The sequence below is a fragment of the Octodon degus genome, unplaced genomic scaffold, assembly GCF_000260255.1.
Source record: "Octodon degus isolate 3935 unplaced genomic scaffold, OctDeg1.0 scaffold00009, whole genome shotgun sequence".
NCBI lineage: Eukaryota > Metazoa > Chordata > Mammalia > Rodentia > Octodontidae > Octodon > Octodon degus.
In genome coordinates, this window is record NW_004524585.1 from 14139493 (window position 1) to 14153228 (window position 13736).

At 55.0% G+C, this 13736-nt stretch overlaps 1 protein-coding gene across 1 annotated transcript in view; it reads right to left on the reverse strand.

Annotated features, from left to right (window-relative positions):
- Lrrn2 (leucine rich repeat neuronal 2) overlaps positions 1 to 12933 on the reverse strand; it is a 58099-nt gene extending 45166 nt beyond the window's left edge. The window contains exon 1 of the mRNA XM_004625403.3: positions 12654 to 12933. The gene's annotated coding sequence lies outside the window, so the exon portion shown is untranslated. The remainder of the gene's footprint in view (positions 1 to 12653) is intronic.
- Positions 12934 to 13736: the final 803 nt, after the last annotated feature.

A 13736-nucleotide genomic window follows, 5' to 3' on the forward strand; every position in this document is an offset into this window, starting at 1 on the left:
GTTTGAAGACCAGAAGGTGGCGACTGGGAAGCAGGGTGGGGGTGAAGGTTCAAATCCGAGTGATTTTCAGATGATGGCAAGAGCCCTTAGGAAGTAGCCTTGGGAGCCAGTGGCTTTGGCAGAAGAACCAGGGAACGGACTGGTGGGGTTGTGTTCCCAGGGTAAAAGATCAGGAAAGGCAGCGGGAGGAGGACACTGGTGGAGGGGTGACAGTGTAGCTTGAGGCCAGGAGTTAGGAGCCTTCCACCTAGTCTTGTAGCACTGATTTGCTGTACAACCTCAAGAAGCCCTCTCCGTCCCTTAGGTTTGAGTTTCTCGTGGATCACTGTAGGTCAGGGGACAGCTAAGGTAGCCCTGATGCTAGCTAGCAAGGGCTGCAGGTTATGAGTGTGCTCAACTAGCAACCCTAACCCGAGGGTACAGTTCCCAAGCCCTCGCCACTGTGGAAACAAACTACAGGGTGAAGTGGAGGGTCAGAACACAGCGGGCAGCCACCCCGTCCCACGATCTCAGGGGTGCCATCTCAGAGGAAGCTGTGGGGGGTGAGGCAGGGTGGGGGCTCCCAGAGGTCCACCTGCTATTCCCAGCTCTGCTTGCTCCCCACCCCGCGCCCTCCCAGTGGCAGGAGAGCAATAGCTCCAGTGGCAGCTCACAGCAGGTACCCCGCTGAGCTGGTGGTCCTTGGTGGCTGCCTCCAGCCTTGGCAGCAGCTAAGGCTCTGAAAACAGACTCAGGAAGCAGCTTTCAGTGGACAGGACCTAGAAAGAGCCTCCACAGCTTTCAGTGGACAGGACCTAGAAAGAGCCTCCACGGTCCAGACCTTTCTCTGGGGCAGTCTCTTCCGAAGCCCCAGCTATCCTGAGAAGCGCTATCTGCTCAGAGATCACGCAGGCCCCTCCACGGGGAGAGACCCGGTGCCCCGCCCAGGACTTGCACACCAAAGATACTCAATAAACATTTCCTGAATGAATGAAGACAATTTGCAAATATTTTAAAAAGAACCTCACCAAGTCCACCAGAATTATTTAAATTATCCATCGCATTGCTCCTGTTTATTTGGGGAGGTAATTAAAAGACCACTTTCTAAATTCTCTCCTATTTATTGGGGCCTACAATGCGTCACCCATTTTTTAAGTATCAGCTGGTTTCATTTGCACAACTCTGTGAGCCGGGTTGCGGGTCCCACATTAGAGACAAGAAAACTGAGGCTCGGGGAGGGGTTAAGGGACAGATCCAAGATCACAGAGCAGCTCAGCGACAGAGTCCTAACACAGGTGGAGCTAACCTTAAAGACAGCGCTCTTTTCTGCACACAGGGCTGCCTCCTACGACTGTAGAGAAGGGGAAGCAGGAAGCTGTGTACAGGACAGGGCCATACCGCTCCCTCCGCGTACTCTGGGGACGCAGTACTGAGGCTAAGGAAGCTCCAGCAACAGTGGAGAAGGGTCAGACCCCCCTACCTCCCCTTTGATGACTAGGATGGCTGCCCCTTCCCGCACCTCCATCATCTGACCTTTCATTCACTACTGACTTGCCTGGTTTTCTGACTGTCTGCCAGGACCTGTCCTGTGGAGATGATGTCTGCATCTCTCTCCCCACAAAGGAGAGCGATTCTGGGTCCCAGAGGGAACCCCTTGTTCTCAGGGCTCAGGGAACGGACAGGAGACATGAATGGTCTGACCTGTGGTGGCTGAACATGGCTGTCAGTTCCCTCCTGCCTACCCAAGTCTGCCTGACAGGTGAGCAGCTGTGTGCTACATCTGTCTGTCCATCTGTCTTCCTCACAGGGGCCTGGAGATCGCAGGAGCTCCTCAGAAAGCCAGAGAGGCGCTGGGCGTGAGGCAGCTCTCTTCCTTGGGACAGCAGCCAGCAGGGACTAGGAAAGGGGGTAGGGCCAAGCGTACCTCTGTCCTCCTCCAACACCTGAGGCCCTCCTGACTGCCAAGTCCCCACCCTGCCTCCCGCCCCTTCTCACAGCTCCCTAAGCTCTCTTCCTGCCAAGCTCTGCAAATTACCACACATGCCAATAAGTCATTAGAAACCAGAACTGCAAATGTGGGGTTGCCATGGAGACTGACACCAGGAGCTGGCAGCCCTGGGGGCTGGCCAGTGGCTCAGGTGTGCTGAGGGGGGGGTAGGAGGCCAAAACGTCTGTCAGAGGGAAGATATGGTGGTACTGAGGTGCTGTTTCAGGCAGGGCACTGCTCCCCTGCCTCCTTTCTCTCCCTTCTCCTCCCCTCCCCTCCCTGAGGCAGTGTCCTGTTCACCTGAACCTAGCTAGGGTGCTGTAGGCAAGCAGGTGCCTGCCCAGAGAGGTGGCTCTGATGAAGCCCAGCTGGGGCCTGACAGGCTGAAGTGTTCGGCTGGCTGCCCGAGTTTGGAAGACACCGAGGGGTGGAGGGCAGGGCAGAACTGAGCAGCTGTCCTCACCTTCCCTGCAGTAGGAACTGACTGCGCCTCTGCCTGAGGCCCAGCACGGCACCCTGTGCTCCTCGAGTGCACACACACACACACACACACACACACACACACACACATCTATTAGAAAGGCGGAGTGCAGAATTTGTGGAGGCATCCAGGCTCTCTGACCAGACACAAGCCAGCCTTGGACTGGAGTCCGAGTTTGCTATGGTGTCTTCCAACAAAGCTGCCTCTCTCGCTCCGGGCCTTGGTCTCACAGTCTGGAAGAGGCAGGGGTTGTGTTTCAGACCTCCATGCATTTCAGAGCTTCTGTGCTGAGAAGCAGTTCTGCAGGGTTGCCCTTAGGTGATCAAGAGGAGGTCAAGGGGGTCTGGCCCCCCTGCTCTGCTTGTAGCTTAAACTTAATTTTCTGTGGCTGGATACCACAATACCACAAATGTAGTACCTTAAATCAACACAGAGGTGTTACATAGCTCTGGAGATTAGAAACCAAAATGGGCCACACTGCCTTAAAGTACAGCAGTCCTTTCTGGAGGCTGTGGAGAGAATGTGTTTTCCTGCCTTTCCCTGCCTTCCCAATGCTGCCCGCATTCCCTGGCTCTTGGCCCCTTCCTTCGGCAACACCAGTCCTATATGGCCTTACTCCATTTATTTTATGTTTTTGGCACCTGGGATTGAACTCAGGACCTTGCACTTGCCAGGCAGGTGCTTATGCCACTGAGCTATATCCCCAGCCCCATATGGCCCTACTGTGATACCAACTTATGCTTCCCTATTTCTTGTACTACACAGGGCTCCCTAAGATAAGGCAGAATATTTTTATGTTTTGACACAGGGTCTCACTATGTAGTTCAGGCTGCCCTTCAACTTACTATGTAGCCCAGGCTGGTCTGGAACTCACAGTGATCCTCCTGTATCAACCTCTCCAATAATCTCTTTATTTGAAGATCAGACAACGTACCAACTGTAATTCCATCTGCAGCCTTAATTCTCCCTTGCTGTATCATAGCCTGTTCCCAGTTTCCAGGGATTATTCGTACGTGGCCACAGAGAAGTCATTATTCTGCCTATCACATGTTATGGTTTTCCTTTGAAAATATGAGTCAATTTCTAAAAGTGCTTGAAAACCACAGGGCGTGAGGGCTCTCAATTGCCATTAGTTCTAAAGTGCTAAGACATGGGCACCCCCTTTTCATTTTTCCCTGGGGAAATGCAGAGGCGCTCTAGGTTGGGTGCGTCCAGTGTGAGCACCAGCAGGCTCTGGCCGTGCTGGGGGGCTGTGCAGACACAGGTCCTACATCCACCAGAAAGGGGGTCTCCCAGGAGGAATGCACGATGACTGCTCTGGGGCTCTCTCCTCGGTCCCATGTGCACCCCCATATTCAGCTGACCCTCCAGGTCATCCCTTCTCACCATATCTCCAGGTAAGGCCAGATGCAGCCCTGTGCATGCCTCCTTGCACACTGCTGCTGCACGAGGCTGGCCAATGCAGCAGTCACAGAGCTGTGACGCTGTCCTTCCTTCCCCACACCTTGACCTTTAGCGCTGTCCTCTTCCCACAGCCATCCAGAGAGTCCCAGGTTGGTCTTATGACAGCCCAGAAGCAGCAGCCAAGTTTAGAAAGCACAGGCCTCAGACTCCCCACCAGTGACCAGCTCAAGTAGAGGGTGCAGACGTGGGCTTGGCCCCTGGATTCCAGCGCAACCCGGGCCAGGTGCCCTTTACCAAGGGCCTTACCCCAGTGGGGCTGGAAGGTAGCTCTCAAAGCAGACAGGTGCCCTGGGCATTCGCTGCAGCCTGGAGCTTTAGAATTGCATGCAAATGGCTTGCTCTTCTTCAGCCCCTCTTCCCTAGTATAAACTGGCAGCTCATTGGATTCCTACTTCTGTCACACATCCCAGGGGGGCCTGGAAAAGAAATGCTTGGTGCTAGGGGAAAGCTTTTCCCTGGAGGAACAGCCCTGATGGGGAAGAAACCTGCTAACATTTATTGAGCTTCTACTTTGTAGCAGGCACTTTACACAAATAAGTTCATTTCAGGAGATGGCTGGGAACCAGGGCTCTGGAGTCCTAGGGACTGGGGCTGCATTCTGGCTTTGCCACTTGTTGCCTGCATATAGCCTTGGGCGAGTTATTTAATGCTTTGTGGCTTTTGCTTCCTCAATTGAGAAAAGAGGAGGAATAATGTCTACTTCACAGTGTCCTTTGGATTAAGTGAGATAGATACATTAAAGCTTTGGTGCCTCTAAACACCCACAAATGTTAGCTTGTGGTATGAAGAACCCTGCGTGGCTGCTGCATGTGGCATGGCGGCGCACGCCTACTATCTTAGCACTCTGGGAGGCTGAGGCAGGAGGCTCTCAAATGTGATGCAACTCAGTGGAACCTTGTCTCAAAATAAAAAAAAAAATAAAGCATGCTTAGAGATGTAGCTCAAGGTGAAGACCCTGGCTTCAGCTCCCAGTACTGCAAAAAAAAAAAAAAAAAAGTGAGTGTCACTAATCCAGATCAACAGACGGAGAAACTGGGGCACAGAGAGGTCAAAGTAAAATGTCCACACAGCTGGATAGCATAGACTCTAACCCACTCCATCAGAGTGGGTCACACTCTTTACACTCTTTACACCTAAAGAGCTGGCACACTGCCACCTCTTCCCTACCTGTTAGCCTGCCCTGCGATCCGGCCTCTCCTTACCCTGCTTGCCCTGGATTCTGAGGACGAAGGACAAGGGCCTTACACTCAGCTGGCTGCCCAGAGGAACTTGGCCTGGGTCATCATGAGGCCTCCTTTCTCAGCTCCCAGGAGCCCAGGCGGGTAGGGCTGAGGAGGGGCTGCTCTGCCCACACACTTGGCTTCTGCTCTTTCGCTGGGGTCCAGGGAGGACTGTGTCTCCAGCCTTGTCTCAGTGGGTGAGGGCACCCACCATGGAATCCCTCACTGCACCGGGCGACCTTGCTCCACACCTCAGAGGTGAGCTCAGCCCTGCTCAGGGGAGGACTCGATTCCTTTTCGTAGGGAAGAAGCTTGCTCCCTTTGTCAGGATTTGTCTTCTGGTTCACTAAATATGAAACATACAGGGATGTTATAGGACTAATATGCCAGACAGAGCCAGGGCCAGCAGAAGAGGCCAGGGGAGAAGTGGCTGTAATCTGGGCAGAGAAGTGGGACCAAGAGAATTCCAGAAAACTGAAGGTGTAGCTCTGAGGAAGACAGTGGAGGCAGCATGGGACCTGCTTCAGGCCAGAGGGTTTCCATGAACAGATCAGCTGGCCCTGGGAGAGTGGGAGCAGGAGCCCTGGAGGCTGGATTTTACACCTAAAGGGCTGCCCTCCTTGTTCCCTGAGGGATTAACAAGAGCATCAGAAGCCCAGGGTTGTATCGGACACCTATAATCCAGGCTCCTGGGGAGGCTGAGGCAGGAGGATTTAAAGTTAAGCTGCCAGTTTAGTGAGATTCTATCTTAAAGTAAAAAATGGCTTGGGGGAAGAGTGCTTCCCTAGAGTGTGTGAGGCCTTAGGTTTGATATCCAATACCCAAAACAGAACCCCCCCCCGCCCCAATACCAATCGAACAAAGAGAAAAGAGTGTATCAGGCGCCCAACTGCCCCACTGTTGGGAAGGGGCTTATCCAGAGATGAAGCCGCATGCTGTGAGCTGGCATGCTGCCACCGCTTCCCTACCCGTAAGCCTGCTCTGCAGTCCAGTCTCTCCTTGCCCCACCACGCCTGAGTTCTGGTGAGAACCCGCCCTCCACACAGCCAGCACTCTGCTTTCTGGTGCCCTAGTCAGCCGCACCTCCTGAGGAAGCGTTCCCTATAGACTCCCACACAGCGCTCACAGCTCTGATAACATTTATAGTCTAAATCACACAGTTTAGCACTCGGTTTTAAATACTGTCTGGTATTATTCCCTCATTATTTCTTGTGAGCATGAGTTATGCCTCCCAACTGATCTGTGGCTTCCCTACCAGCAAAGAGTGGGTCTTCTGCTTCTGTTCTCCCAACCCCTTGCCCCACTCCCACCCCCATGCTCCACAGACAAGGCTGTACGGACACTTGAAGATACACCAGGTGACTCAAATAGCTTCAAAGGCCAGGGAGTTGCATCCATCAGAACTTCCTGACTGGCCACTTGCCGCCATGTTGGAACGGATGGTCAAAGCTCTGGGTGTAGAAATCAGAGTGTCACCTGACACTCCAAACCCTGCTCAGCCCTGTCTCCCTCAGAAGAAGCCAGACACCTCCCCCGACCCAGCCCTCTTCATCCTGGCCTCTGTGTTCTCTGACTTCCGCTCCTGCTACTGCCTCCTGCCCGCACGGCCTCCTCATGCTCCTCAACCCTGCCAGGCCTGGGCTTCTCTCCTAGTCCTTGGGCCTCCTTGGACATCACCTTCTCAAAAGCCTCTGTGACAGCCCAGACAATCTGCCACCTCCCTTGCTCCCAGCAGCACACTGTTCTCCTGACTGCTTTATTCAACCCATTTGCTTTACAAGTTTATTTTACCATGTCCCCAGACAATGACATGAATGCTCCTTCAGGACAGAGATTTCTGCTGCTCCCTGCTGTCTAGCCAGGCCCAGATGCTTAAGAAATGGGCACTAATGAGACTCCAGTGTCACTATGCTCGGGGATGGACGGTGGGTGGGACAATGCTGCAGGTCCCCTCTGGTTGTGAGTCCACCCTTTGGGCCCTGGGCCAGCTTTGGGGGACATCTTGTGCAGCTCAGGGCTTTCCACTCACTGGGAGGTCTGTTCAGAAGTAGAAGTGACAGCGGACAGTGACAGCAAGCAAAGTGTCAGTTCTCCCCTTCCACTCCTCCTGCACAGAGCAGCACCACCAGCTGTCCCATGTGGTCATTCCACCTTCTGGGTATCGCCACCTCTGCCCTCTCTGGCCAAAAACAGACACTTTCATCCTCCAGCTCCCTGGCTTGGTCTGAGCCCTTCACAGAAGAACATCAACGTACCTGGCTTTCTTCTCCCCTTTATCTTTCTCCCTGGAAGGATCAGATAACACAGACCTACTTTTTCCAGGGGACAGAGCTGACAGCATCAGTCATTGCCCCATTCCTCCACCTGTTTTCTCCCAAGGAGCTGCCTGGTGATCTCACCGGATGTCTGGAAATAGGAACGATTGCCCTTGCTCTTCCTGGGACCCAGGATGCTGCCTGGGCGGGACATCCGCTGGACGCAGCGCAAGCCTGCCCCTTTCCCTCTGTCCTCATGTTTCCCAGCGAGTTACCCTCACATCTGATCCCATCCTGCATCCATGGCACTGACTTTTATGGCCCAGCTTCCCTGAGTCCCCTGAGGCACTCAGCTGAGATAAAGAAACACTGTTGGATCAGAGACCCTCTCTGACAATGTCTAAAAGAAGGTAGGTGACTCCTGGCTTAGCCAGGGCTGGTTGGGGAATTTCTTCTCATAGGGAAGTAGGAGAATAGGCTAGAGGCCCAGGAAGCCCTGGACTCTGGGGTGCAACAGGGACAGGATACTTGGAATCAAAGAGAAGAGTTAAATCCATCCCTGGATCTCTTTTCTAGCATCATATCTTTGAGCAAGCCTGGATCTCAGCTTCTTCGCGTTTAAATTTGGGATAATAAGAGTACCTGCCTACCTAATAGGGGCATTTGAGGATTTAGTGAGATAATGCTGGTGAGGCACTTGGCTTGGTGCCTGGCACGTAGTAAGTGCTCAATAAATGCTAGACACTATAATCTGTGTCATTACAAACTGAGCGGTGGAAGCCAGGAAACCATTTCTGCCCCAGGAATCTACTGCTTGCTCTTCATCTCTGAACTCGCTTTAGGTCCATCAAATGCTGAACAGCAGGGAAGGTGTCAGTGGAAAAAATATGCAGAGACGAGCCACATTCCAAACCCAACCTAGTTAAACTCACTTCCTATAAGGCAGCTCCCTCAGGCCAAGATGGTCTTCTGGGTCCCCAGGAGGGGACCAGAAGCCAGGGGGACAAGAGTGCGGCAGCTCTAGGCTTTCAACTGAGTCTGCGTGGTGAAGGGTTAGCATGTGTCAGAGGCCATGCAACTGCACCCAGCGGGGCTGCACGGGCTTTCCCACCCTGAGGCTGATGTTCTAGACCCAGGGGCATGGGGTTGCTCTGGGCAATTAGCCAGCCCCACTGGAAGCCGACCTCTCTGCACTGGGGACAAAAAGGCTGAGAGGGTCCGGTCAGTGGTGTTGACAATGTCCACGTCATGAAGCCTTTTGACACAATTCCTGTGCCTTAGATGCCCTCAGCTCCAGTGTCCCTGGGCCAGTTTACCCGTCCACTGACTCCTTTTCTTTTCCTGTATTTTAAGGAAGGGTCTACAGGGTGTCCAGGGTCCCACTAGTAGATTGGACTCGTAGTGATTCTCCTGTTTACAGCCTCTCAAGTGCCCAGTCTCAATCGCAGTCTCAGCGGGCCCTGGAGGTGGGGCTGGCATGGCAGGCCCGGGGACTGAACCACCCCTCATCCTTTTGAAGCCTTGGCTCAAATATCATCTGCTCATAGAAGCAGTAGCCTCTGTTCACCCTGAACTAGAGCACAGGCCTCGTTTTTATCTACAGGACTGACCCCTTCCCCATAATAATCACAGCAATATTTATTTAGCACTTATCATACGCCAGACACTATTCTGGCTTGCTATGTATATTACCTCATATAATCTTCCTGACAACTTTCCCAAGTATGATTTTGTCCCTTTTATAGACAAGGAAGCTGACACACAGAGAGGTTGGATGACTTGCCCAGTGGCGCCCAGCTATAGGTGCTGGAGCCTGATTCAAATACCAGGCCCATGGCTCTAGAATCTGTACTTCCACTGTGGGGTCCTCAGGGCAGGGCAAACATCTGATCTGTCTCTGTTCATAGCACCTATCACCGTGGACACTTAGAAAACGTGGGGTGACCAACTAAGCAGGGGCCTGGATGAGGCCACTTTCAGCCTTGGCACTGAAGGCCAGAGATACCAAGCCCCCAAGGCCACTTAAGATGTGACTTCTCGTAGGGATCCAGCCACACAGGACTGCAAGGTTGTGTGTGTGTGTGTGTGTGTGTGTGTGTGTGTGTGTGTGTGTGGTACACATCTCCTGTTGTGGTTTTTGTTTCCTCTTAACTTCTGCCTCTGCCTTCCTTCCTCTGAGCTTTGGTCGCTCTTCCATTGCAGCTCTGACCATGACCTTGCCCTTCCCTGTAGCTTCCCCGTGAAAGGCCCTCGGCCTGGCCCTTTCGCAGGGCTCAGGCTTGCCCAAGGAGGCTGAGAGCAGGAGCCACACTGACTCACTAGCCTGGCCATGGACCAAGTCCTGTGCTGACCCTGAACGGAAGCAGTAATTTCCCCGGCACTCTCCCTGGGTGCAGGTGGGACTGGGGGAGGGTGCTGCTGGCCACAGTTTCGCTCACATCTGTAGAAGATCAAAAGGATTCCTTGACATTCCTGCCTCCTCTCCAGGGTCCCAACGCCTCCAGAAAACCTTCTCTGACCATCTGAGAACGCTTATTCATGCGACCATTCAGCAAAGGCTTATACACGCTATAGTCTCCTAAATCGCAGCAACAACAAGATGCTGTAAGGGAAGGTGAAATGGGGACTCCGGCATAACGGGACAGCTTACCAGATGGGGACAATGAACTGCAAATAACCAGTGATTTCAAAACAGGGACTATGTGGCCTAGGGCATCTCTGGGTTTCAATTTTCTCAACTAGAAAATGGGATGATAATGCAGACCTTAGGACACTATCAAGAGGATCGAATAGAATTTTTTTAAATAAAACTTTTAACATAAACAGGCGCGCAGTAAGTGCTCAATAAGTAATAATCGACACTTCTCTCCTCTGAAGCACCGTCTTCTATTCAGACCCCCAGAAAACAGTGAACTATGAACCGGTGCATCCTTTCAGACCACAGACATCTGTTTACGTGGTGCCAGGAGTATGGTGAGGAGATGGCCCTGGCAGGGCGGTGTCACTATGATGCACTGGGATTGCTCACCCTCCTCCCCACCCCCCAGCGGTGAGCATAGAATGAGTTAGCTGTCAAGTTGAAACGTGCAAGTTCAGCTCTGTCTGAGACACGGAGGTTTGTTTACTGCTGTATCTTCCGCTCCTAAAATACTGCTGGGCACACAGTAAGGGCTCGATAAATAATTGTTGAATGATTTTTTAAAAAGCATTTCGTTTTCTTTTTCTTTTCAAATAAAAGCAATAAGGGGGTGGGAAGTAGAAGGGGTCAGAGTGATTCTGGGGATTTGGGGGGGGCAGAGGAATGCAGCTGCCAGGCCCCCAGCCAGGCTGCTCTGCGAAGGAAGGCAGCAAAGCCAACAGCGCCAGTCCCCTCTTCCCCCCACTCCGGGACAAGGTGGCTGGGCTCAGGCGTGGGCTGCAGTTCATAGGAGAGGGGCAAAGGTAGAGGCAGAGACCCCTCAGGGAAGGGGCAATCAGTGATGAGGCAGAGCAGGGTGAGGGCACAGGCAGATGGAGCAGTGAGGGGGAAGAGGAAGAAGGGGGCAGGACATCAGAGGGGCTGCTGTCCTAGCCTGGCTAGATCTGGGGAGCCACATCTCTGGGTAGGCTGTGTGGGGGAAGGTGTGGATTTGGGGGTGCTCTTAGCTGTCAAATCTTGAGGGAGCCTTGGCTGCTGAGGCACTGAGCCCATCCATTCCATCCTTTCTAAAATAATGAGTTCCCATGCCAGGGCCCCCTGGGCAGTAAGGAGGAGCATCAGAGCTAGCCTGGGGAGAAAAAAGCAGGCTGAGGGGGCTCAGGCCCCTCTCTGGGCCCTTTCCCTTCCTTTGGGGACAACAGTACCTGGCCAGCAAAGTGGGTCAAGCTACTGAGTGACTTTTTCAGGTAGCAACAGGACCCACAGGCAAGGGGGCTTGGTGCCCTGTCCCCACCCCTGACTCCACATCCCCATCCCAGTGCTCTGTTTTGGGAAGACATTAAGGAACAGGGCCATTGGGTGGAAATGCTGGCCTGCCCCTTCAGCGAGAGGATGCTTGGCAGAGTCAATCCTGGCTTCAGGGCAGGGGAGCACGGAGCCTCCATGCCCTGGGTACACAGAAGAGACCTTGATCTCCCTTCCCATCCTCTTGCTGATGGCAACCAGGCTGGCAGGGAGCCATCTGACCTGGGCAGGCCGTCCCTTCCACCACCACCCACCTCCTGGGGTCTTCAGAGAGAGAGAGAGAGCTTGCCAGTCCATCTCTGGCAACCCAGAGCTGTGCCCAGCCCACCCCCTCCAACTCAGCCAGTCGCCCAATTAGAAGCTGCGTTGGCTCCAACAGATGGGAGCTGCGGCAGCCCAAGGAACAGAGCACAAAGCCCAGCTGACATTTTCCTTCCTGTTCCCTTGGTGGGGGAGGAAGGACAGGGACAGAGGGGTACACAGCAACACCCCAGGACCCACCCACGAGGTCCCACTCCCCTGCCCCTCTCTAGCATCTCAGCTCAGGGCCCTTCACCTAGCCACTCCTTGCTGCGCACAGCCAGCCTGACAGCCAGAGCCTGCACCGCCCTTCGCCATGCCGGCAGGACGGAAGCCCCACCTGTGGCTGCCCAGTGCTCGTCTCCTGGGGGTGCTGTGGGGGCGCAGAGCCACCCTTCTGCACCTGCGGCTCCCACTCCCAGAGCCCCCAGCTGAGCTCCAGGCCGGCCCATCCTCCACCCTGCCTGTCCCATCCTAGGCTGCAGTCAGACCCCAACCGGCCAACCCAGAAGGACCTGGCTCCTGCAGCCAGATACTGAGGGCAGATCCAAGGCCACCTTGTCCCCTCAGCACTGACACCGGAGCCCTGAGAAGGGCTGAGTCCCCGAGCTCTGAGTGCTTATACCCTACTGGTCTGCCCCTGGCACGCCCTCCCTAACCTCTCTGCCACCTCTGGGCACCTCGACATTTCCAGGGCCCCCGCTCAGCCCAGCAACAGTTTAGGGGGCTCAGGCCTGTCGGGGTTAATGAAGGCCCAGCGCAGCCGGACACCTTCTTTTGCATTCTCCAGTCTCCCTCCCGCTCCCCTCCGGCTGCCTCCCTAAGCTGCCAGCCCTGTTGCGGGCATCTCCGCGGCCGGCAGCAGCCCGCCCCTCCCCCGCCCCCCACCCGGTCAGCTGGAGCTGTGGAGCCGAGGGGACCCTAGCTGAGCGTCCCGAGGAGGCGACTCGCCTCCCGTCACCCGCAGCCACGCTAGCGGCCTCAGTGTCCGCGACAGCCGGTCTTCCCGGAGCCACACACTCACCCGCGGGCGCCGTCCGCAGTCTGTTTCCTCGCGCTCTGCTCGCTTTCTGCCCACGACTGGCCGGACTGAGGACGCTGGTCCGCGCCCTCGCGCAGTGCGCCCAGGCCAGGGGAGGCTCGGTGGGCGCTTCTCCCAGGTGCACTTATGCCGCGAGCTGCTGGGGCGACGTCTGGATCGCTGATGTCCCGTCCCTTCCCGCGCCGAGGCCCGAGGCTCTCTGGCGGGCGAGGGAAGGGCTCCGGCGGTGCGCGCCGCCCGGTGCCAAGTGAGCCGAGCAGGCCCGCCGCACCTCCGCGCGCCCCTCCTCCCGCCGCTCGCTCGCCCTCCTCACTCGCTTCTCCGCTGCTCTCCCAACCTCCCAGCCTACTCCGGTCGCCTCCTCCCAGTCTGTATGCCACGCCAACCCCCGCCAGTCCCGCTGCCATGTTAACTCCTGAGTGTCCGGAGGCCCCCTCTGCCTAACATGCACACACCCCAGAACAAGGAGTTGGGTGGGGCCCGATGCTGAAACCTGAGCTGTCTTTGTCATTTAGAATTTAGACCCCAGGCTTGGCTGACACAAGAAGGGGCACTGCACTGGGATCTGAGAGGTGGACCAGATGGCTTTTCTGATTCTCCCTCTGACCCTTTTGCAAAGGCCAGGAGGACAGATGGGAAATTCAGCCGCTTTTAGAAGAAGGATGCCACTCGTGGGCACCAGCATGTACCCAAGACCATATTTTTGCTTTGCGTGGTGCTGTCCTCGAAAGTTAACAGTGGACTAAGGAATGTGCTAGTGGGTTAGAATTTGTCTATGGATGCCGGCATCTCTCACCCTAGTAAATGGAGTGGAATAGCCCCTGGGTTCTCATGCCTCCAGCGTTGCTTGCTCAGGTCAGCAGCTCCAGCATTCTGGAATACCCCACCCTGGCACTGGGTAAAGGATATCAGTCTAGGTAAGAGTGAGGGAGGAGCCGGCAAGTGCCCCCCCCCGCGGGGGGGGAGGGTTTTGCCTGTGCACTTCACCCTGCAGACTCCTTAATCTGAAGAAAGGAAAGCAGAGGCCCAGCCATACAGGGTGGGGGTGGGGTGGGGGTTGTCTTT